Source organism: Theropithecus gelada, chromosome 4 (genome assembly GCF_003255815.1).
Source record: "Theropithecus gelada isolate Dixy chromosome 4, Tgel_1.0, whole genome shotgun sequence".
Lineage (NCBI taxonomy): Eukaryota > Metazoa > Chordata > Mammalia > Primates > Cercopithecidae > Theropithecus > Theropithecus gelada.
Window position 1 is genome coordinate 23551605 of NC_037671.1, and position 25633 is coordinate 23577237.

Here is a 25633-nt window from a genome sequence, read left to right on the forward strand (position 1 = left end):
CGTACACCTGTAATCCTAGCTACTCAGGAGGCTGAGGGAGGAGAACTGCTTGAACCCAGGAGGCGGAGCTTGCAGTGAGCTGAGATCACACCACTGTACTCCATTCTGGGCAACAGAGTGAGACTCCGTCTCAGGAAAAAAAAAAGAAGAAGAAGAACAGCAAATAATAATGGATGACATTTATTGAGTTTCTATTATATGCTATCTATGATTCTATTTTATTCTTTAAAATTTCTATATCTATTATATAATTTAATGTTATAAACATTCTGAGACATGGATTCTTTTTGAGACAGAGTCTCACTTTTGTCACCTAGGTTGGAATGCAATGACTCGATCACAGCTCACTGCACCCTCGACTTCCCAAGCTCAGGTGATGCTCCCACCTCAGCCTCCTGAGTAGCTGGGACTACAGGCACATGCCAACAACACCAGGCTAGTTTTTTGTGTTTTTAGTAGAGATGGGGTTTTGCTATATTGCTTAGGTTGGGCTTAAGAGATCCTCTGATCTTGGCCTCCCAAAGTGTTGGGATTACAGACATGAGCCACCTGACCAGGCCTTGTTAGTCCCTTTTGACAGATGAGAAAACTGAAGTATAGCAATGTTAAGTCACTTGCCCAAACTGACAGACAACACCCTTAATGAACAGTGTTATTGTTATTATAGCAAATTAGGATTCTTTTAATATCTGCTTTAATCTAGTACTGCATAACTACATACCTCAAAACTTACTGTCTTAAAACAGAAGTAAATATTTATTTTTCCATACAGTTTCTGTAGTCAGCAATTCAGGAGCGACTTACCTGGGGTGGTTCTGGCTTGAGTATTTCATGAGGTGGCAGTCAGGGTGGCAGCCAGGGTGGTAGTTATTTGAAGGCTTGTCTAGGGACGGAGGATTTACTACAAGCTGGCTCATTCTGAAAGTTGGCAGGTTGTGCTGGTTGTTGGCAGGAGACTCAGCTCCACCCCATAGGGCTACTTGAGTGAGTGTCCTCATGACATAGCCACTGACTTCCCAGAGCAAATGATCCAAGAGAGAAAAAGGCATATGCTACAACGTCTTTTATGATGTAGCCTCAGAAATCACACAGTGTCATTTCATCAATATCCTGTTGGTGATACTAGTCTGCCATATGCAATGTGGGATGGGAATCTATAAATACAAAGGTAGGCCGAGCGCGGTGGCTCACGCCTGTAATCCCAGCACTTTGGGAGGCCGAGGCGGGTGGATCACAAGGTCAGGAGATGGAGTCATCCTGGCTAACACGGTGAAAACCCATCTCTACTAAAAATTAAAAAAAATTAGCTGGGTGTGGTGGTGGGCGCCTGTAGTCCCAGCTACTCGGGAGGCTGAAACAGGAGAATCACTTCAACTCAGGAGGCAGAGGTTGCAGTGAGCCGAGATCGTGCCACTGCACTCCAGCATGGGTGACAGAGTGAGACTCCATCTCAAAAAAAAAAAAAAAAAAAGAACTATGCCATACATACAAAGGTAAGGACCATTGGGGTCATCTTGGACACAAGCATGCACTCCATACCCTTAAGGCAATCCTCTATTAATATTGTATCTGTCAACCAAGCTTTAGTCAATGTTGAGCATCAGGACAATTGACATTATAATTCCTGACAAACTCCTTGAGGGTAATAAATATCTCTTGCTGACTAAGGGTATAGCAGATCCAGTGTAGCTGATCTCTGCCTACTTCTAAACCTCATCTCATGCCGCTCTTAACTCCTTCATACATTCCGGTCTCACTGGCCTTTTGCCCCTCACAGAGCCTTTGAATTTACAGTTCCCTTTGCCTGGAATGCTTTCCCTTGCTTCCTCACACTCTTCCTCCCCTTGGCTGCTTCTTATTCAACCCTTTTGCTTAAACATCACCTCCTCAGAGAGCATGTCCCAGATGACTTGGGACTGAAAGAGGGCAATGGCTTCTCATAATTGGGGACCCTGAGCTACATCCAGTCAAGAAGCAGGTGAAGAAGAATGTGTTCTGGCCGAGGAAAGCAACCCCAATAGCAGCCTTATGGGGAAGAAAAGGCACCATTTGTTATTTTTAAGCGAATAATACTAATAAAGACAATTATTGCTACCATTTGTGAGTACTTAGATAGCAGTTGCACCCTTGTCCTCATCTCTTTCAAGAATTCACCTGCAGGCTGGGCACTGTGGCTCACCCCTATAATCCCAGCACTTTGGGAAGTCAAGGGGGGCAGATCACTCGAAATCAGGTGTTCGAGACCAGCCTGGCCAACATGATGAAACTTTGTCTCTACCAAAAAATACAAAAATTAGCAGGGTGTGGTGGTGCAGGCCTGTAATCCCAGCTACTCAGGAGGCTGAGGCTGGAGAATCCCTTGAACCCGGGAGGCAGAGGTTGCAGTGAGCTGAGATCCTGCCACTGCACTCCAGCCTGGGCAACGGCGACAGAGCAAGACTCCATCTCAAAAAAAAAAAATTAAAAAAAAATCACCTTCATAAAACATTCGTGAATAAGAGGGAATTTCTGAAGACATCAAGGGAAGAATGAGAAAAAAAAAATCTGGAAAAAAACCCAGAAAACCCACTTCTTCAGATAGCCCTATTTTCCAAAGCAACTTTTTTCACTGCTCAGACATAGAGGTATTTTATCTAGTGTTGTGCTGGTAAATATTTACTAGTTAGCTCTTTGGGGGTGGGAAGAGCTGATGTGCAGACTTGCCAATTTCTGTAGTATAAATAATCCTACCATAACTGATTTCACACTGCCAGCATGATGCCTCTGAACATGAAGTTTGGAAGAAATGCCAAAAACCAGCCCTTGAAAGTGCATAGCTGCCAGCTCCAGCACACCTGAGTATCCGTTCAGCACCAACGTCATTTATTCCTTTTTTTCCCCTCACAGGTTTACCCAGCTTCCAGCCCTCCCACTGGAACTTTGCATATGCAAACCCTATTCAACTCTCAGAAAAACAAAAATACTTCAGTTAACAAGATTCATCCTCCCTAGAAGGTATTTTAATACCAGAACTTGACTCTTAAGGCCTTAGCTCCAAGAAGTACATTCAAGTATTTCTTCTAAACTCATTTCTTAGATCGTAAGAGGAGTTCAAGGAAATGTTATTTCCTCTCTTTCCTTATACATATGTCTTCTAATTTATAATCCCCATGACTGTCATTTGGGATATAATTTTAGTTTCAGTTTTCTGATTAAGGAGCCAGAGTTCAAGCTGGACACAGTAGTGCACACCTGTAGTCCTAGCTACCCAGGATGCTGAGGTAGGAGAATTACGTGAGCCCAGATGTTTGAGACCATACTGTGCTATAATCATGCCTTGGAATAGCCACTGTACTCCAGCCTGGGCAACACAGTGAGATCCCCTCTCTTAAAAAAAAAATTTAAAAAAATATATATATATACACAAACCGAAGTTCAGGAAGTTCAAGTGACTTGCCCAAATTTGCTGTTTTTTTTTTTTTTTTTTGAAATGGAGTTCCACTCTGTTGTCCATGCTGGAATGCAATGGTGTGATCTCTGCTCACTGCAACCTGCAACCTCTGCCTCCTGGGTTCAAGCGATTCTCCTGCCTCAGCCTCCTAAGTAGCTGAGACAACAGGCATGCACCACCACGCCTGGCTGATTTTTTTGTATTTTTAGTAGAGACAGGGTTTTACCATGTTGGCCAAGCTGGTCTCGAACTCTTGAACTCAGGTGATCCACCCACCTCAGCCTCCCAAAGTGCTGGGATTATAGGCATGAGCCACCATGCCTGGCCTAATTTACTGAATTATTATTGTTATTTATTTTACTTATTTTATTTTTATTTTTTTGAGACGGAGTCTTGCTCTGTCGCCCAGGCTGGAGTGCAGTGGCACGATCTGGGCTCACTGCAAGCTCTGCCTCCCGGGTTCATGCGATTCTCCTGCCTCAACCTCCTGAATAGCTGGGACTACGGGCGCCCGCCACCATGCCTGGCTAATTTTTTGTATTTTTTAGTACAGACAGGGTTTCACAGTGTTAGCCCATATGGTCTCGATCTCCCAACCTCGTGATCCGCCTGCCTCGGCCTTCCAAAGTGTTGGGATTAGAGGTGTGAGCCACTGCACCTGGCCTAATTTACTGAATTATTAAGTGGTATCCGATTCCATCTGATGACCAGTCTGGGCTCTTAACCTTTACCCTACATTAAGTGAGCCTGTGAACCATGCTATGGCATAGAGATTTCATTGGGAAGCCCTAATAGAGGTATTTCTCAATCAACCATACAGCCTTCCCAGGCTATTGCTGGAGAATTAACACTACGATTGAACAAAGAAAGTGAGTTTTAAATAAGGAAATTCAGAAAACTTTTATTTTACTATACACAAACACAGAGCCAGGTACAGAAGTGAATGTAAGTCTGGGAACTAAGACTTTTTCTATTTTTGGAGACAGGCTCTCCCTCTGTTGCCCAGGCTGGAGTGCAGTGGCCTGATAATAGCTCACTGCAGCCTCAAACTCCTGGGCTCAAGCAATCCTCCTGAGTAGCCGGGATATAGGTGTGTGCCACTATGCCTGGCTAATTGTTAAATTTTTTTTGTAGAGACAGAGTGTTGCCATGCTTCCCAGGCTGGTCTCAAACTCCTGGCCTCAAGTGATCCTCCCAGCTCGGTCTCCCAAAGTGATAGGATTACAGGTATGAGACACTGTGCCTGGCTGAACTAAGACTTTGCAACATTTGTAGGAAAAAAAAATGAACATGGAGGATAACAAAATAAGAAAAGCAAAGCAATGAGTAATGTGTTTTAAACTGCACCTCACAGGGAGGCAACACAGGGATTAATTGCTAAACTCTACAAATCCACAGTATACAGTTCCTTTCAGGTAAGACCCTTAGAAACTCAGTTTTGGAGGCCAGTATCCATTCACCCTTTCTTTCATAATATTGGTGCCCATTTTGCTCTGGGAAACATCGCCTCCTCAACTTTCAGTCCAAGTGCTTATTTATTTATTTTTTCTGTTGAGATGGAGTCTTACTCTGTCCCCCAGTCTGGAGTGCAGTGGCGCCATCTTAGGTCACTGCAACCTCTGCTCCCCAGGTTCAAGCTATTCTCCTGCCTCAGCCTCCCTAATAGCTGGGATTACAGGCATGCACTATCATACCTGACTAATTTTTGTATTTTTAGTAGAGATGGGTTTTCACTGTGTTGGCCAAGCTGGTCTCGAGCTCCTGACCTCAGGTGACCCACCTGCCTCAGCTTTCCAAAATGCTGGGATTACAGGCGTGAGCCACCGCGCCCGGCCAGTCCAAGTGCTTTAGATGGTGTCACTCCAAATCCTACTTTCAAAGAGTTCATATGGGGTAGATTTTACGATATGTGAATTACATCTCAATAAAACTGTCATTTAAAGAAAAAAAAAATAGTTCCTGTGACTTAGTCCAGCTAATTGGAATGTTACACTCTCCTGGCCACATGAATTTGTTCAGGAACAATTATGTAACCCAATCAAACGAATAAAAAAAATTAGACTTTTGCTGGGATTGTTGAAAGGCACACTTTCAAACTGTTTTTATTGAGTTGAATCTGGGAAGATGCTGCTGCAGGCAACCATCTTGTTTCCCTGTGGAGCCAGAGAATAACTCCGATCTTCCCGAAACAAGGAATAGAGATATTTCCTGACGATATTTTTGTTAACCTTCTTCCCAATTCAGTGAAGGAGAGAAAATGTAATTTCTTTTCTCAACCTTTATAAGTTCATAGCTGGAACATCTCTGTAGCAAAAGACAGATCAACAGGAGAAAAACAAGCATTTAAAAAAATTTTTAATGCCTGCTGTGCCCACCATGCAGGAGAAATTCCAGTTTAAAAGTATCTCTCAAAATAGTGACTAAGAGTCCTGGTTTAGATAGCATACCTAACAAAGAGCAATACATTTAGAAGTGACAAGACAAAGGAATAAGCAGCTTCAGGCTCCCAAAAGGTGGGGAAATTATGGGAAGGTAATAAAGTCTGTTCCAAGATTCCTCTGACCGGCTGGCCCCAGTCTCCGAATTAAGTGGATGATAATCTGCATGTCTGTCTTTATGTAGAAAGGGCAGGCAGGATCCCTTCTGCATCTTTTTCACAGGAATTTTTATGGCCAACCACAGGTAAGAAGGAGCAGCTCAAACAGACCTTTTCTATAAACTCTTGCTTCCCAATTGTCTCTAGCATAAAAATATTTATGCCAGGACGGCTGTGGTGGCTCATGTGTGTAATCCCAGCACTTCGGGAGACTGAGGCAGGAGTATAGCTTGAGCCCCAGAGTTTGAAACCAGCCTTGGCAATAAAGCAAGACCTTGTCTTTACAAAAAATTCTACTGAAGCAGCCTGGATTTCTTGAGCCCAGGAGGTTGAGGCTGCAGTGAGCCATGATCATGCTACTGCATTCTAGCCTGGGTGACACAGCAAGACCCTGTCCCAAAAAATAAAATAAAATAACAACAGCAACAAATATGTATGCCAAAAGGCATATCTTGGGGATGATATATTCCGGTTTCCTTCACAGCCTTGATTGAAGCAAAATCTAGACCAAGATCATAAGATCAAGCTACATAAGCTAATAACATACATATTTTTTAATATAAGCCAATTTGGTAGTGTTTTCTGTTATTTGTAACTAAAAAGAAGTTTGAGGCTGGGCACAGTGGCGCATGCCTGTAATTCCACACTTTGCGAGGTGGAGGTGAGTGGATCACTTGAGGTCAAGAGTTTGAGACCAGCCTAGCCAACACAGTGAAACCCTGTCTTTACTAAAAAATACCAAAATTAGGCCTAGTGTTGTGGCACATACCTGTAGTTCCAGCTACTTGGGAGGCTTAGGTGGGAGGATCAGTTGAACCCAGGAAGCCGAGGTTGCAGTGAGCTGAGATTGCACTCCAGCCTGGGTGACAGAGTGAGACTCCATCTCAAAAAAAAAAAAAAAAAGAAATGATGAGAAATTCATATCAGAATTGGGTATAAAAGACACTAAATTGTAGAATCATCTAAGTGAAAGGTAGTTTTAAGAAAAGTAGGCTGGGCACAGTAGCTCGTGCCTGTAATCTCAGCACTTTGGGAGACCAAGGCAGGCGGATCACTTGAGGTCAGGAGTTTGAGACCAGCCTGGCCAACATGGTCAAACCCCATCTCTATCAAAAATATAAAAAGTTAGCTGGGCATGGTGGTGCGTGCCTATAATCCCAGCTACTCGGGAGGCTGAGGCAGGAGAATCGGTTGAACCTGGGAGGTGAAGATTGCAGTGAGCCGAGATCGTGCCACTGCACTCCAGCCTGGGTGACAGAGTGAGACTCTGTCTCAAAAAAATAAAAGAAAAGAAAAGTAAACACCCCTCAGGACTAGGCTGAACGTTGGTAATCTTACTAACCCTTCATGTGAAGTGGAAACACTTGGTCAAATGACTATGACTATCATATATTTTATCTTGGGACATGGATCATTTCTTGACAAAGGATGGACTGTTAGAGAACATAGTACAACAATGCCAGAATTTTAGAGTGTGTTGGCTGTTTCCTATGGCATATGTCATGGTCCCCCACAAAGGAGGGTTACGTTGAAAGTAGCTCATCAGAAATCTAAGACCTAGCACTGACTTTTTTTTTTTTTTTTTTTTTTTTGAGATGAGGTTTCCCTCTTGTTGCCCAGGCTGGAGTGCAGTGGCGTGATCTCGGTTCACCGCAACCTCCGCCTCCCAGATTCAAGTGATTCTCCTGCCCCAGCCTCCCAAATAGCTGGGATTACAGGCATGCGCCACCACGCCCAGCTAATTTTGTATTTTTAGTAGAGACAGCGTTTCTCCATGTTGGTCAGGCTGGTCTCGAACTCCCAACCTCAGGTGATCCGCCCACCTTGGTCTCCCAAAGTGCTGGGATTACAGGCTGAGCCACCGCGCCCGGTAAAATATTTTTAAATTATTCCTGATCCCATAAGTCCCATTCAACTACCTCCCAAAGGCACTTATGGCTGACAAAGTAGGCAATTCTCATTTACAGAAATGTGGCTGGACTGCAGGCCTGGAGCCAATTAGCCTCACCTAAACACCTACCCTAGAACATCTAAATTGCCTCAAGACAGACGCAGAGATGAATGTCATTAGCTAACTGTTCGAAAAGAAGGGTGGAGCTTTAGAGTCTGCTGCTAAGAAACGAGGCCCAGAGGTCCAGTTCTAGACTCAACCGGTTATCTGTCTTTGATTATTAGCTCAGAGAATTTCATGGAAGCAAGAACTTACTAAAGTCCATCTGGCAAAAAAAAAAAAAAAAAAAGACTGGTGATTGTTTCACCTCTCAACCTCTAATGCACTTGCCACACTCTTGGTGTTCAAGAGGCATAACCTCAGGAAAAGAAATCCTCACAAATGTCTACCTTAAATCTACCCATTGGAAAAAAAGGGACCATTTTAGCTGATTAAGGCGTTCACTCTGGGCCGGGTGCAGTAGCTCACTCCTTTAGTCCCAGCACTTTGGGAAGCCAAGGTGGGTGGATTACCTGAGGTCAGGAGTTCAAGGCCAGCCTGGCCAACATGGTGAAACCCCCGTCTCTACTAAAGATACAAAAATTAGCTGGGTGTGGTGGCACGTGCCCATAATTTCAGCTACTCGGGAGGCTGAGGCAGGAGAATTGCTTGAACCTGGGAGGCATAGGTTGCAGTGAGCTGAGATCACGCCACTGCACTCCAGCCTGGGCGACAGAATGAGACTCCGTCTCAGTCAATCAATCAATCAATTAAAAAAAAAAAAATCACTCTCTGGCCAGGCATAATGGGTCACAGCTGTAGTCCTAGCTGCTGGGGAGACTGGGGCAGGAGAAGACTTGAGCCCAGGAGGTTGAGGCAGCAGTGAGCCGTGTTTGTACCTCAACCTGGGTGACAGAGTGAGATGCTGTCTCAAAAAAAAAAAAAAAAAAAGAAAGAAAGAAAGAAAAGATAAAAGAAATTCACTCTATTGGTAGCAAGTTGCAAGACTGTGTATACAGTACTACATACAGTAATTGGAGTAATTATATGTATTAGCTCTGGTAGGATGTAAAAATAACGGGTAACAGGGTTGTCTCTGGGAACTGGGTAGATCAAGGGGAGATTTACTCTTTCCTAGGTATTGTTTAGTACCATATAAATCTATTATTTATTCAAAAATAGATACATTGTATAAAATTCAATAGCATTTGATAATTTATAATTTCTCTGTTACATTGTTGTAACAATGTTAGTTGTTCAAGGATTAAACTAAACTCATTTAACTTTATATTAATATTAAATCTTTTTTTGTTTTGGTAAGATAGGCATAACTTAAATTTTACCATTTTAACTATTTTTAACTGTACAGTTCAGTGGCATTAAGTACGTTTTTTTTTTCTTTTCTTTTGAGACAGAGTCTCACTCTGTTGCCGAGGCTGGAGTGTAGTGGCGCTGTCTCAGCTCACTGCAAGCTCTGCCTCCTGGGTTCAAGCCATTCTCCTGCCTCAGCCTCCTGAGTAGCTGGGACTACAGGTGCCCGCCACCTCGCCCAGCTAATTTTTTGTATTTTTAGTAGAGACGGGGTTTCGCCATATTGGTCAGGCTGGTCATGAACTTCTAACCTTAGGTGATCTGCCCACCTCGGCATCCCAAAGTGCTGGGATTACAGGCGTGAGCCACCATGCCCAGCCAGATAAGTCTATTTTTTAGAAGAATTAACTTTTCTTGTAAGTAGTTTTTATTTTTAAAATTAATTTATGTTTTTATCACAGCTGAGTGATTTAAATTTAAAATATAAATTTAAAATCGATACATAATATTTGTACAGGTTTTTGGGGTACATGTGATATTTTGATACCTGTTTACCTTGTGTAATGATACACAGGGTAATTGGGATATCACCGTAAACATTTATCTTTTCTTCATGTTGGAAATGTTATAATTTTTTTCTTCTAGCTATTTTGAAATATACAATGAATTATTTTAAACTATAGTTTCCCAACTGTGTTATTGAATAACATAACTGTTCCTTCTATCTAACTGTATTTTTTTTTTTTTTTTTTTTGAGACAGGTCTCACTCTTTCACCCAGGCTGGAGTGCAGTGGCACAATCTCGGGTCACTGCAGCCTCTGCCTCCCAGGCTCAGGCGATTCTCCTGCCTCAGCCTCCAGAGTAGCTGGGATTACAGGTGTGCACCACTACCATCCAGCTGGCTAATTTTAGTATTTTTAGTAGAGACAGGGGTCTCACCATGCTAGCCAGGCTGGTTTCAAACTCCTGACCTCAAATGATCCACCTGCCTCGGCCTCCCAAAGTGCTGGGTTTGCAGGCGTGAGCCACTGTGCCTAACCCTAACCGTATTTTTGTGCTACCCATGGACCAGCTTCTCGTCATACCCTGCAACCTCCTTCCCTTCCCAGCCTCTGGTAATAATCATTCTACTCTCTACCTCCAAAAGATCCACTTTTTAAGCTCTCATGTATGAGTGAGAACGTTTGTCTTTCTGTACCGAGCTTACTTCACTTACCATGATGACTACCAGTTCCATCTATGTTGCTGCAAATAACAGGATTTCATTCTTTTTTTTACTGGCTAAATATTCCATTTTATATATGTACCACATTTTCTTTTATCTATCCATCCTCCGATAGAAACTTAGACTGATTTCATACCTTGGATATTGCAAAGAGTGGTGCAATAAACATGGGAGTGTCAATAAATGTCAATTTAATATACTGATTTCCTTTCTTTTGGATATATACCCAACAGTGGGATTGCTGGATTATATGGTAGTTCTATATTTAGTTTTCTGAGGAATCTCCATACTGTATTCCATAATGTCTATACTACTTTATATAGCACATTTTGTATGCATTATAAATACAATACGAATCTACCTCATTTAATTTATTCTAAATATCAATTAAGTCTATATTGAATGTCAGGACCTTTTACACAATACTTTATCCACTCAGATTCTCATTATTGACACCGAAGAATTAAAATCTCCAATATAATTTTGATTGTGTCAATAGCCTCTATTTCTAACAAACACATACCTACTGAGGTTTTAACATCTGATTCACACTCTTCTCTGCCTAACTTCTACCACTTTCCTAGGAAAATTATACATTCCATTTCTTAGCCTGAGAGTTCCCTAACCTGCATTCCAATTATTACTTTATTCCACTTTCCCAGCCACATCCTGGACCTTGTTATAATTTGGGACTCCTCCACTTTCGACACTTTACTCCCAGAACACAGCCTCCTTTCCTTCCCCTCATTCTGACTCACAAGGCAGCAGATTCATCTAACCTTCTCCTCCAGCCTCAGCCCTGTCCCTTCTTCTAGGGTTTATTCCATTTTGGGTTCTCCTTTTTTCCTTTTTTCTTTTTTCTTTTTTTTTTTTTTGGAGACAGGGTCTTGCTCTATGTCACCCAAGCTGGAGTGCAGCGGTGCAATCATGGCTCACACTAACCTGAATGTCCCAGGCCCAAGTGATCCTCCTGCCTCAGCCTCCCAAGTAGCTGGGACTACAGGCATGTGCCACTACACTCAGCTAATTTAATTTTTAAAATTTTTTTGTAGAGTCAGGGTCCCCTGTGTTGCCCAGGCTTGTCTTTAACTCCTGGGTTCAAGTAAATCACTTGAGCCTCAGCCTCCCAAAGTGCTGGGATTACAGGCATGAGTGAGTCACCATGCCTGATTTTCTTTCTTCTCAATCCAACTTGGCCTTCATTTCTAGCCACTTCAACTGTGTTCCCACCCATACCTTTAGTTGCCTTCTCCTCCTCTCTTTCTACTCTATCTGCCCTACAAATTTCTACCCCTGGATTAATACATTCATCTGCCTTCCCTGCTACTATCTCCAGGGAATGCAGAATTAGTAAAGACTCTTGATTGACAATGAGAATCCATCTGAAGCTAGCTTCAAAAAAATTAATATGAAAATTCAAATTTGTACCCTTAGGGAACCAAGGATCAAGAATGTAAGCTGGCCTTTAAAGGATCAGAATCAGTACTTCTCTCTTCAGTTTTCATCAGTATTTCTCTCTGTCTGACTGCTTCTTCTCTTTTTCTCCCTCTCTAGAACAACTTTCAGTTCTCGCACAGTGACGTGGAAGCTTCCTAACGTGCAACTCCTGTTAAAGCAAAGTCAAGCCGGGCGCGGTGGCTCACGCCTGTAATCCCAGCACTTTGGGAGGCCGAGACGGGCGGATCACGAGGTCAGGAGATCGAGACCATCCTGGCTAAAACGGTGAAACTCTGTCTCTACTAAAAAAAAAATAATACAAAAACTAGCTGGGCGAGGTGGCGGGCGCCTGTAGTCCCAGCTACTAGGGAGGCTGAGGCAGGAGAATGGCGTGAACCCGGGAGGCGGAGCTTGCAGTGAGCTGAGATCCGGCCACTGCACTCCAGCCTGGGCGACAGAGCGAGACTCCGTCACAAAAAAAAAAAAAAAAAAGCAAAGTCAAAAGTGATACTGGAATCTCTTAGCCTTAGTTTCTAATTCATGGGGGAAAGAGCTATGATTGGCCCGATTTGGTGGGGATCTACTCTAAATAAATCAACTAGGGCCAGAAAGACAAGGCCATATTTTATAAAAGGATAGCTGGAGACTCACAGCTGTTACCATGTACTCTTCCATGAAACCATTGCCAGGGAAGATACAATACGCTGTCCATGAGTAAATGTACAAGGTTACAGGTACTCATGAAATCTACAACTGTAGCCAGAAGAACAGCAGACTCTGATTGAGCTAGTCTTAGTCACATGCCCAGGAGCAGAGGCTGAGACAGTCTGTGCCCATTAGCATAGGTAAGAAGAGGGTCTTCTGAATGAGAAGAAATGACTGGCACAGTTGCTAGAAGATAGATAAGGAAGCTGGGAAACTCCCTGGCGATTAATTGCCATGTATTTATTGCCAGTTCAATATGTGCAGGGCCAGGCTATGAGCTGATTATATTTTTACTCAGTATGTTTTCATTGCTTTATTTGAAGATTTAAAAAATCTTAGAATGTTAAAAATACCCAATTCGTTGCTAAATGTAAAGCAATTTTTTTTTTTTTCCAAAATCAAATCTAAATGACTTTAGATTATTTTGGACTAACCACACCATTGTTTCCCTCCATTAGCTAAGATAATCAGCAATCAATTAAATATACTTCCATATGTCATTTATCTAATAATACATCATAATTATATGAAAACAAATCGACTTCAGGGAGTCGTTTTGCTCCAAGCAAATTCATTTTGGATATGAATTCTGCCCGTATTTATACCTAACATAATTAAATATATGCTTTGAAAAGGAATGCTGTAACAATTCGCTGAGTGCCTTTTTACTAAACTAAACATTTTTTCTGTCTCCCTACCAATCATCACTGAGAAATTATAGAGGGCAAATATAAGAACACAACAAAGGATAAGACAAAAAGCCTTGCTTCCTTTATTCTGTTCTGGCTTGCTTTTACTTTTGATCTCTGCTTTTACTTTTCTGTTGAATAGACAACAACCCCCAAGGAGGCCTTCGAGAAATTTAGAATAATTAAACAAACCAAATGGAATACTTCCTTCGCCTTCCTCCCCTCCCAGCTGTTGCAATTTAAATCTGCCATTTCTGTAGGTTCAGGGAATACATTCTCATGAAATTGGCTGCTGCAGGAGTTCTGTTCTGTTCTTTGACAGTTTCTCACTAGTAAAACCCTCCTTGGCCTTTGGTATTCTCACCACTCTCTCTCTCTCTCTCTTTTTTTTTTTTTTCAGGTAGAGTCTCACTCTGTCACCCAGGCTGGAGTGCAGTGGCACAATCTCAGTTTATGGCAACCTCTGCTACCTGGGTTTACATCATTCTCCTGCCTCAGCCTCCTGAGTAGCTGGGATTACAGGCGCCCGCCACCACACCCAGCTAATTTTTATATTTTTAGTAGAGACGGGGGTTTCACCATGTTGGCCAGGCTGGTCTTGAACTCCTGACCTCAGGTGATCCGCCCGCCTTGGCCTCCCAAAGTGCTGGGATTACAGGCATGAGCCACTGTGCCGAGCCTCACCACTCACTCTCAGAGGGAGTTGCTCTTCGTGGAATTGCCAGTCCCTGAATTTCTTCTACAGATTTATCACTTGTAAGAAAATATTTGGAAAAAATCTAGGGAGAGATGCAGCTCACAGACAGCATGAAAGACAAAGCCCAAGCAGTATCATGTCAATGTTAATTTCTTGGTGTTGATAATTGTAATTTGGTTCTATAAAGTGTTAGCACCTGGGTCCTGGAGAGGATGTGGAGAAATAGGAACACTTTTACACTGTTGGTGGGAGCGTAAACTAGTTCAACCATTGTGGACAGTGTGGCGATTCCTCAAGGATCTAGAACTATAAATACCATTTGACCCAGCGATCTCATTACTGGGTGTATGCCCAAAGGGTTATAAATCATGCTACTATAAAGACACATGCACACATATGTTTATTGCAGCTCTATTCACAATAGCAAAGACTTGGAACCAACCCAAATGCCCATCAAAGATAGGCTGGATTAAGAAAATGTGGCACATACACACCATGAAATACTATGCAGCCATAAAAAAGGATAAGTTCATGTCCTTTGTAGGGACAAGGATGAAGCTGGAAACCATCATTCTGAGCAAACTATTGCAAAGACGGAAAACCAAGCACTGCATGTTCTCACTCATAGGTGGGAATTGAATAATGACAACACTTGGACACAGGGCGGGGAACACCACACACTGGGGCCTGTCGTGGGGTGGGGGGAGGGGAGAGGGATAGCATTAGGAGAAATACCTAATGTAAATGACAAGTTGATGGGTGCAGCACACCTACATGGCACATGTATACGTATGTAACAGACCTGCAGGGTGTGCACATGTACCCTAGAACTTAAATTATAATAATAATAAAAAAATTAGCACCTGGGGAAGGTGGGTGAAGGCTATACATGAATTAATTGGAATACTTTTGCCACTTAAAATCTGAAATTATTTCAAAATGAAAGGTTAAAGAAAATTTAAAAATTAAAAACACAGAACTCCTGATCGCTTCCATTTCTACTCCCAAACCGGCTCCATCTGCAATCTTTTCCATCTCCATGGATGGCAATTTCATTCTTCTTGTCCAGGCCAAAACCTTTAAAGTCATTTTTCAGTTCTTGTTTGCCCTCCTACCTCATTTCCAATCTACAAGACATTTTATGGGCTTTGTCCTTCCATACTTCCAGTATCAAACCACTTCTCATCACCTCTCTTGCTGCCTCCCAGTCTAGGACATTGTCAGTGCTTGCCTGGATTATTGCAACAGCTTTCTAATCAGCCTCCTTGATCTACTTCTCTTCTCCTAATGCTCTAGTGGTTCTCATTTTATTCAGAGTAAAAGTCAAAGCTCTGACTATGGCCTATGAGACCCTACATGTTTCCTTCACTTTCTACATGATCTAGCTTTGATCTCCTCTCTTACTACTCACTCACTCAATTCAAACCACTCTGATCTACGTTTTTAGAGACACAGTCTTGCTCTGTCACCCAGGCTGGAGTGCAGTCGTGCGATCATAGCTCACTGCAGCCTTGACTTCCCCGGGCTCAAGGGATCCTTCTGTCTCAGCCTCCTGACTAGCTGGGAATACAGGCATGTACCGCCATGCCCAGCTAATTTTTAAATTGTTTGTAGAGGTGGGGTCTTGCTGTGTTGCCCAGGCTGGTCATGTACCCTGCTGTTTCTCAAATAGGTCAGGTATGCTCCTACCTGAAGGCTTTTCCACTAGCTGACCCCTTTTCCTTGAATGCTCTTCCCCCACACATTCTTTGGCTGACCCTGTCAAATTTTTTGAGCCTTTACTTAAAGGTCTTTTTCTCAATAAGCCTACTCTCACCACCATCTTCAAAAATGGCAAGCCCTGATTCTGGTTTTTCTTAATCTGCTGTAATTTTGTGGCCATCTTTATCACCTTTCAGCACACAATACAATCTTCATATGATATTTCTTGTGTTTTGTCTATCTCTACCTATTAGTATATAAACTTTTTTTTTTTTTTTTTGAGAGACAGAGTCTCACTCTGATGTCCAGGCTGGAGTGTGGTGGCACGATCTCTGCTCACTGCAACCTCTGCCTCCTGGGTTCAAGCAATTCTCTGCCTCAGCCTCCCAAGCAGCTAGGATTACACGCATGCACCACGACGCCTGGCTAATTTTTGTATTTTTAGTAGAGACGGGATTTCACCATGTTGGCCAGGCTGGTCTTGAACTCCTGACCTCGTGATCGACCTCCTCAGCCTCCCAAAGTGCTGGAATTACAGGCATGAGCCACCATGCCTGGCCTCATATAAATTCTTAAAAGGGGAGTGATCTTGTCTGTTCTATTTTTCGAGCATTCAGAACAGTACTTGGTATACTGTATATACACAATAAATACATTATTATGTAACTCAGTAAGTTTGCAATGTATGAGTCATATATTACTGAAGGACAGAGAAAATATCACATCTCTCCTACCCACAGATAATTATAAGCAATCAGGGAGTTAGACAACAGATGCAAATTATTATTTTTAATCATTAAGAGAATATGTAACAGCAAGAAGTTTAGCCAGCGCTCTTCTGGTTGCAAGTCATAGAAATTCACTCAAATTAGTTTAAGGAAAGAAGAGAAAAGATTTACTTGTTAACATAACTGAATAGCACAAAAAGAAAGCTAGCTCCAGGCGTGCTAGGTATAGGGGCCTTATGATTGTCCTCCGAACTTACTGATTTCTCCCTTCATCTCTCAAATCTGCTTTCCTCTGAAAGAGCTTTGGTTGGCCGGGCATGGTGGCTCACGCTTGTAATCATGCCCGCACTTTGGGAGGCCGAGGCAGGTGGATCACGAGGTCAGGAGATCGAGACCATCCTGCCTAACACGGTAAAACCCTGTCTCTACTAAAAATACAATAAATTAGCCGGGCGTGGTGGTGTGTGCCTGTAGTCTCAGCTACTCGGGAGGCTGAGGCAGGAGAATTGCTTGAACCTGTGAGGCAGAGCTTGCAGTGAGCCGAGATCGCGCCACTGCACTCCAGCCTGGGCGACAGAGCAAGAGTCTGTCTCAAAAAAAAAAAAAAAAGCTTCAATCTGAGGCTGGTGCTCTCCACATGGCAGTCCTGGAAGCTTCAGCCTCAGAATTTCACAGTTGAGCGACAGCCCCGAATTCACGCTGGCCTGGTGTTGGTTACATGCCCTGTGACGTTCTCATTTCTCTGGCCTGGGCTGCAGGGCACTTGTACAACCCCCAAAACACTTGTACTGATAGTAGGAGAATGAACAGATAAAATTAATTATAGAATTGAACCAAACCTATATGTGTAAGTTGATAGAATAGAATAGATGACAGTAAGGCTGAAAGAGGTGGTTCAAGCCTGTAATCCCAAGATTTTGGGAGGCTGAGGAAGGAGGATCACTTGACCTAGGAGTTCGAGACCAGCCTAGTAACAGCAAGACTTTGTCTCTAGCAAAAATTTAAAAAATTAGCTAGGAGTGGTGGTGTGCACACCTATAGTCCCAGCTAGTCGACAGGCTGAGGTGGGCAGACCGCTGGAGCCTGGGAGGTCGAGGCTGCAGCCAACCGTGACAGCACGCCAGCCTGGGTGACAGAGCCAGACCTTGTCTCAAAAAAAAAAAAAAAAAAAAGGTATTAGTAGAAGTATAGCACTCTGACCCCTAGTGGTTAAATTATGCAGAGAAAAATTCAGAACTTGCCCAAATACAACAGGAGGTTGATTTATTTCACATCGTGTTCCTATATGATCGTTTGATCAGTTTATTTCAGAGCATCAGCGTTCTTCCCTTTTATTCTCTACATTGAAGTGTCTATCCATTTGGGGCAATTTTTCCTTTCACATATATCTAGTATTTCTCTTTCCCCCTCTCTATTCTTCTGCTGTTACCATCTTTCTTCTAGGGTTCATCCAACACCTGAAAAATCTTCCTAAAAAACTGTTTAGTTGGCCAGGCACAGTGGCTCAGGCCTGTAATCCCACCACTTTGTGAGGCCGAGGCGGGTGGATTACCTGAGGTCAGCAGTTGGAGACCAGCCTGGCCAACGTGGCAAAACCTTGTCTCTACTAAAAATACAAAAATGGGCCAGGTGCAGTGGCTCAGGCCTGTAATCCCAGCACTTTGGGAGGACGAGGCCAGCGGATACCTGAGATCAGGAGTTCGAGATCAGCCTGGCCAATGTGGGGAAACCGCGTCTCTACTTAAAAAAACAAAAAACAAAACAAGCTGGGTGTAGTGGTGGGCGCCTCAGGAGGCTGAGTCAGGAGAATCGCTTGAACCTGGGAGGTGGAGGTTGTAGTGAGTCGCGATCACACCACTGCACTCCAACCTGGGTGATAGAGCAAGACTCCATCTCAAAGAAAAAAAAAATGTTGATAGTAGAAGTATAGCACTCTGACCCCTAGTGGTTAAATTATGCAGAGAAATTCAGCATTTGTCCAAAGACAATAGGTTATTTCACATCATGTTCCTATATGATCTTTTTATCAGTTTATTTAAGAACATCAGCGTTCTTCCCTTTTATTCTCTACACTGAAGCATCCATCCATCTGGGGCAAATTTTCGTTTCTCATAGATCTAGTATTTCTCTTTTTGCCCCCCTCTATTCCTCTGCTGTTACAATCTTTCTTCTTGGGTTCATCCAACACCTGAAAAACCTTCCTAAAAAACTGTTTAGTTGGCCAGGCACAGTGGCTCAGGCCTGTAATCCCAGCACTTTGGGAGGCCAACGCGGGCAGATCACCTGAGGTCAGGAGTTTGAGACCAGCCTGGCCAACATGGCAAAACCCTGTCCCTACTGAAATTACAAAAATGGGCTGGGCGTGGTGGCGTGCGCCTGTAAAAAAAAATTAAGAGCACTTAATAGTCATAGTTTTCACTTTGCTTATATACAGTGTGTGTGTGTGTATATATATATATCTTTTAACTCTCATTCTACTAAATTTACCTAATGTTCTACATAGAAAATTTCATGTATATTGTTTATCATCTTTCAAGAGTGAATTAAACACATGAATAGTTTCTCATGAAAAGGAATATTGATTGGTACAGATGTATAAGTATAATGGCTAGTTGCTCAGATCATCAACTAAACCTAAAACATGTGTTCCAGCCGGCCTGGTAGCTCATGCATGTAATCCCAGCACTTTGGGAGACTGAGGTGGAGGACTGCTTGAGGCCAGGAATTCAAGACCAGTCTGGGCAACATAGTGAAACTCTGTTGCTGCAAAAAAAATTTAAAATTAGTCGAGCATGGTGGCATGCACCTGTAATCCCAGCTACTTGGGAGGCAGAGGTGGGAAGACTGCTTGACTCAGGAGTTCAAGGTTCCAGTGAACTCTGATGGTGCCACTGTTCTCCAGCCTGGGTGGCAGAGCCAGACCCTGTCACCAAAAACATAATATTAAAAAACAGTTCTCAAATTTTAATTTTAATTTTATTTATTTATTTTTGAGAGAGGGTCTCATTCTGTTGCCTGTGCTGGAGTGCAGTGGTGTGATTTCGGCTCACTGCAAACTCGACCTTGTGAGCTCAAGTGATTCTCCCACCTCAGCCTCCTGAGTAGCTGGAACCACCATGTCAGGCTAATTTTTTGTTTGTTTTGTAGAGACAGGTGTCTGGCCATCTCTACAAGACAGACAGGTGTCTGGCCATCAAGTGATTCTCCCACCTCAGCCTCCTGAGTAGCTGGAACCACCATGTCTGGCTAATTTTTTGTTTGTTTTGTAGAGACAGGTGTCTGGCCATCTCTAAAAGACAGACAGGTGTCTGATCTCAAACTCTTGGACTCAAGTGATACAACTGCCTCTGTCTCCCAAAGTGCTAGGATTACAGGCATGAGCCACCGTGCCTGGCCCCAGATTTCTATAATTTTCATATTTTATTCTTTATTTATTGATTAATCACTGAGAGGGTAAGAATTGTGTAACTTCTTTGTTGTCCATATTTTCTCTTCAATTTTTACTGTGAAGGCCAACATAACATATTGAAGGTGAACAGATTTTTTTTTTTTCTGAGATGGAGCCTCACTTTGTCGCCCAGGCTGGAGTGCAGTGACACGATCTTGGCTTACTGCAACCTCTGACCCTCAGGTTCAAGCGATTCTCCTGCCTCAGCCTCCTGAGTACCTGGGACTACAGATGGCTGCCACCACGCCCAGCTAATTTTTGTATTTTTAGTAGAGATGGGGTTTCACCATCTTGGCCAGGCTGCTCTTGAACTTGTGACCTCGTGATCCATCCGTCTCAGCCCCCTAAAGTTCTGGGATTACAGGCATGAGCCACTGTGCCCGGCCCAGGCAAACAGATTTTATTCCACGTTTCCTTGATCACTCTTTTGTTTTTTCTCTCCTGTGTTTTTTCTCTATTTGAAATTTTGCATTATTGTTGCTTTCTTCTAAAGTTTTCACATAGAGTTGTTAAAACAACTGAAGTCAGACTGCCTAAGCTTTAGGTTTCTTCTCTGTTAAAAGAGATAACAAGATAATAATAGCATTCCTCATTTGTAGGGTTACTTATGCATAGTTGTTGGCACACATTTATAAGTGCTTGGAAAAAATCTTAGCTTTACTATTATTTTATAGATTTACCTGCATTTTCAATGTTCTTGGTATACACCAACTGGTTTGTTTACTTACTATCAAATATTTATAAAGCATTTAGTGTTATATTGTTGGCTGAAAAAACAGTAACAAAATAGGGTGGTGTATATTTATGAAGCTTAACTCTAAGAAGCAAAGCATACATTTTTTTTTTTTCCTTTGAGACACAGTCTCACTCTGTTGTCCAGACTGGAGTGCAGTGGCGTGATCTCGGCTCGCTACAATCTCCACGCAGTGAGCCAGTTATGGTCTTGATCTCCTGACCTCGTGATCTGCCCGTCTCAGCCTCCCAAAGTGCTGGGATTACAGGTGTGAGCCACCGTGCCTGGCCTTTTTATTTTCTTTTTGAGATGGAGTTTCGCTCTTGTTGCCCAGGCTGGAGTGCAATGGTGCAATCTCTGCTCACTGCAACCTCCACCCCCTGGGTTCAAGTGATTTTCCTGCCTCAGCCTCCTGAGTAGCTGGGATTACAGGCATGTGCCACCATACCCGGCTAATTTTGTATTTTTAGTAGAGACAGGGTTTCACCATGTTGGTCAGGCTGGCCTTGAACTCCTGGCCTCAGGCGATCCACCCGCCTTGGCCTCCCAAAGTGTTAGGATTACAGGCGTGATACACTGTGCCCGGCCTTACCTGGTTGTTTTTCAAAAGCTGTACAGATACTATAAATATATTTAACCAATCTTCTATTGAGGAGCTGGAGAGGGTTTCCAGTCTTTTGCTGTTATAAGCAATGCTTCAAAAAATACTGAGGAACATAGGTCATTATAAGCAATGCTTCAAAAAATATTTTGGAACATAGGTCATTATGTGTATTTCTGTAAGATAAATTCCTAGAGGTAGGGTTACTGACTTCAAAGGATTTAGACTAAAGGTGCTTAAAGAGAGAGGTTTCACCTGTTTGTTAGTTGCTATAGCCAAAACTTGGAAACATTCTTTCTTCCTCTTTTTTCATACCTATCAATCACCAAGTCTTGCTGATGTTACCTCCTCAATTTGTTACAATCTGTCTTTCCTTCCCATTCCTCACAGCCAACAACTCAATTTAGTCTTTTACTATTTCTTCATGTCTGAAACCTATTGTCCTGAGAGAATAATCTGCTCGAACACATTCATGTTGCCTACTACATACATTCAGGATTAAGTCTAATGCCTTTGAGCACAGGAGGTTCACCTTGATCTAGTCCCTGTGCTTCCCTTTCTCTGGCAGACTTCTCCCATCACCAGCTTCCCTTTCTCTGCTTTTACACTGCAGAATAATTCATCATTTCAGGCCTCCTTGCGTTTGCTCTGGCTGACTCTCCAGCCTGGAATGCCTTCATCCATTTCCCTTACTTCACCTTTGTGTTCCTGTGCATTCATCTTTCATAGTGATTGCTATTCTCTATTGAAATGAATTTCCTCAAAATAGCCTGCAATTGCAATAGGGAGTACTTTTTTTCTTTCTTTCTAGCTCTAGCATCTATCACAGTGCTTGTGGTCATGGGGTGCATACTCAGTAACATTTCCTTTACTGAACTCAACTAGATCTTTGGGTAAAAGAGGTGGAGTTATTCATTCATTCATTCATTCATTCATTCAACATATGTTTATTGAGAAGCTATAAACGTAAGCACAGGTTATGTGTTAGTGCGATTGCAACCAAGAAGACAATCCAGGTCCTACTTTTGGTCTAGTGAAAGAGATGGAATTAAATGGGTTTGGTGGTGTGCCCGTGTAGTCCCACAGCTACTTGGGAGGCTAAGGCATGAGAATCTCTTGAGGCTAGGAGGCGGAGGTTGCAGTGAGCTGTCATTGTAACACTGCACTCCAGTCTGGGTGACAGAAGAAGACCGTATCTAAAAAAAAAAAAAGTAGGGCAACATAAATACACAATTTTAATTCAGGTGGTTAAAGACAATAGTGGATCCCAGGGCACTGTTTAGATTATGTTATGGATATGAATAAACAGAGAAAAGGGTGGCTTTTTTTCTTAAAAATATATTTTAGAGACAGGGTCTCACTGTGTTGCCCAGGCTGTTTTCAAACTTCTGAGCTCAAGTGATCCTCCCACATCAGCCTCTTGAGTAGATGGATGGCATTTTAATTAGATGAAATTGTACTAGCAGAAGCATTTGCAAAACAAAGTAATTGCCCCAAATCACTGTGAAACCCTAAGTCAGGCATTAAACTCATGATTTCTGACCCTTGTTCACGAACTACTGCCTCCTATTGCCTTTACTTTTTTAGGTAAAGATATTCTTCTGGTAAACGCATGGTCAAATACAGTGTCTTGGGTAATGAATACTAAAGTGAGATAACATATGTGGAGCAAGCGGGTGAGAATTCGTATTCCATGAAAGTATTTTCTTTTTTTTTTTTTTTTTTTTTTTGAGACGGAGTCTTGCTCTGTCGCCCAGGCTGGAATGCAGTGGCCGGATCTCGGCTCACTGCAAGCTCCGCCTCCCGGGTTTACGCCATTCTCCTGCCTCAGCCTCCCAAGTAGCTGGGACTACAGGCGCCCGCCACCTCGTCCGGCTAGTTTTTTTTTGTATTTTTTAGTAGAGACGGGGTTTCACCGTGTTAGCCAGGATGGTCTCGATCTCCTGACCTCGTGATCCGCCCGTCTCGGCCTCCCAAAGTGCTGGGATTACAGGCTTGAGCCACCGCGCCCGGCCGAAAGTATTTTCTTTCCATAGGTGTCTGCTAAACTACCATCTAAGTTTTCCAAAACAAAAAACAAAAAAGCTTGCGTGGTGGTAAATAATGTATATTAAGCGAAACCTACCAACTGACCTTTATCCTTTCCTTCCTGTTTTTTAATATTAAAGAAGAGACCTCTTCACAAACGATTGAGGAGGCTAGTAAAATGCAGTGAAAAGAGCAAGTTCTTTGGGAGTCAGACAGCATCGGATCCAGCCCACGGGGCAGCACGACTAGTAGAGTAACTTAGATTAAGTCCTTAAACTTCCAGTGTCCGCTTTTGTAAAATGGGAATAATAACAATAAATAAATAGTGAAATAATGTTTATGCAAAGTACTTAGCACAGTGTCTAACACATAAGAGCTTAGGAGAAGTTGGCTATTAAGCGTTTCTAGGAACCCGAGGACTTGGGGTTGTTATTTTAGTTCTTGGAATCAAAGGAACTTGAAGCGTAATCATTCCTAAACTAAGTTAAACCAGAACCAGCCCTTCCAGCAATGATGTAATTTGATCTCTTCGGGCCACCGTCGCTGAGCATGCGTAAATAAACGTGGCGGGACGTATGTGTCATGGCGCTCTCCATCTAAAGTCTGTGCAGCTTCCGGAGAGTGGCGGGTTGATTCTCTCACTTTGGACTGGTTTTTACTTCCCGACTTCTGGGTAAGGGCGGCGGTTGGGTCCATGTGGGGCAGAGTGTGGCGACGGCTCCTTTTATGGCAAGCCTTATTTCTCCAGTTTCAGTCTTTCTTGGGTTGTTTGCAAAATTGTTTCGCAGTTAAAAGGGGATTTGCCAGCTGGGATGGGGGAATTGGGAGGCAGATGGGGCTTCCAGGAGCGAGGGTAGGGTCGTTGGCCTCAGGTGCCGCTCTCCAGTTAGTAATATTTTGGGCACCTCGTTCCTTATTGTCAAATTTAACTTCATTTGTTCTCCCACTTTATACCTTAGTGAATTTGTAGATGTGACAGGGCTTTCGCAGTTACATAGCTTTCCCAGATCAGTATCTTAAGAATTTAAGCAGAAGTTATTGAGAAAAGCAGATATCTTGCTTTTTCACTTTTCGTTCTTCTTTGCTCATAAAACCTTTTTCTGAATCTCGGGACGACAGTTATCTTTCGAATGGAACGTGATCTGGATGTCTGCCTATCTTACTGACTTATTCCTGTTTTGTAGTGGTTGGTTACTCGCACTATGCAGACGTGTTGTAGTGCTGAATACAACATTACTGCAGACACTGGATCACAGTCACGGCAGATGTCAGCACACCTGTTGTAATCAGTAAGAAGTTACAAGTAGTATGGAGCATCATTAATCCTGCTGTATAAAGCAGTCTTTTTTGGAGTCTGATTCCTTTTAAGTAAAGAATCCTTACAGTGGTTTTGTGAACTTCTTTGGTGCTTGCTTTTCCTAATCAATTTTTATTTTCCAGACTCATCTTTCAAGAGGACTTTAGACTAATTGCAGATAATTAAGGTACTGATTTATTTTAAACCTTTTATGTTTGAGTGCTGTACATATTTCTGCATGTTAGAAAATGCAGAGAGGTAGCTTAATTTCTTAGCTATTTGCCACTATCGTGTTATGGAACCATTGTCCTTTACATACCACTAAATTGAAGAGATATTTTCATTTATTTTACTTAACCTTTCGTTTTCATTCACCAGCATTGACCATGTCCACTTTTTTTGACATGCCCTCTTCCTTTGCCTTCCATGGCCCATGGATTTTTTTCCTTCTCTGGTGGCTGCTTCTTGGAATCCAGTATAAGCTGATTTTCCTTTATCTGAGAGTTAAATTTGGAGTCTCTCAAGTCGTGGTCTTGTACCTTCTCCTACCTCTGTTCTCTTTTTCTTTCCCTCTGGGTGATGTAATCCACATGCCTGTCAACAATTATTTGTCTTTTTGATTCTACCCATCCTAATGGGTATGAAATGGTATATTATTGTGGTTTGGATTTCCATTTCCCTGATGGCTCATTATGTTGACATCTTTTCACGTGCTTATCAGCCATTTGTATGTGTGTGTTTTTGAGACAGGGCTTCCCTGTGTCACCCAGGCCAGAGTGCAATGGCTCGATTACAACTCACTGCAGCCTTGACCACCTGGTCTCAAGTGATCCCACTTCAGCCTCCCAAGTAGCTGGGACTATAGGTGCATGCCACCATGCCCGGCTAATTTTTACTGTTTTTTTTTTTTTTTTTTTTTTTTGTAGAGATAGGGTCTGTGTTGCCTAGGCTCTGGCCCTGTACTCCTGGTCTGAAGTGATCCTCCCACCTTGACTTCCCAGTGTTGGGATTATAGGCATGAGCCACTGCACCTGGCCCATTTCTATATCTTCTTCATCTAATCTGTTTTTCCTTTT

The 25633-nt window shown here is 42.7% G+C and overlaps 1 protein-coding gene across 3 annotated transcripts in view; it reads left to right on the forward strand.

The window, feature by feature from the left end:
* Positions 1-23815: 23815 nt before the first annotated feature.
* Positions 23816-25633, forward strand: part of CDKAL1 (CDK5 regulatory subunit associated protein 1 like 1) — a 712947-nt gene continuing 711129 nt past the window's right edge. For 2 of the 3 annotated variants that reach the window (XM_025383728.1, XM_025383731.1), the window contains exons 1-2: positions 23816-23933; positions 24701-24744. The gene's annotated coding sequence lies outside the window, so the exon portion shown is untranslated. Of the gene's footprint in view, positions 23934-24444; positions 24550-24700; positions 24745-25633 lie in introns of all 3 variants that reach the window. The other variant, XM_025383729.1, reaches the window with a different exon arrangement.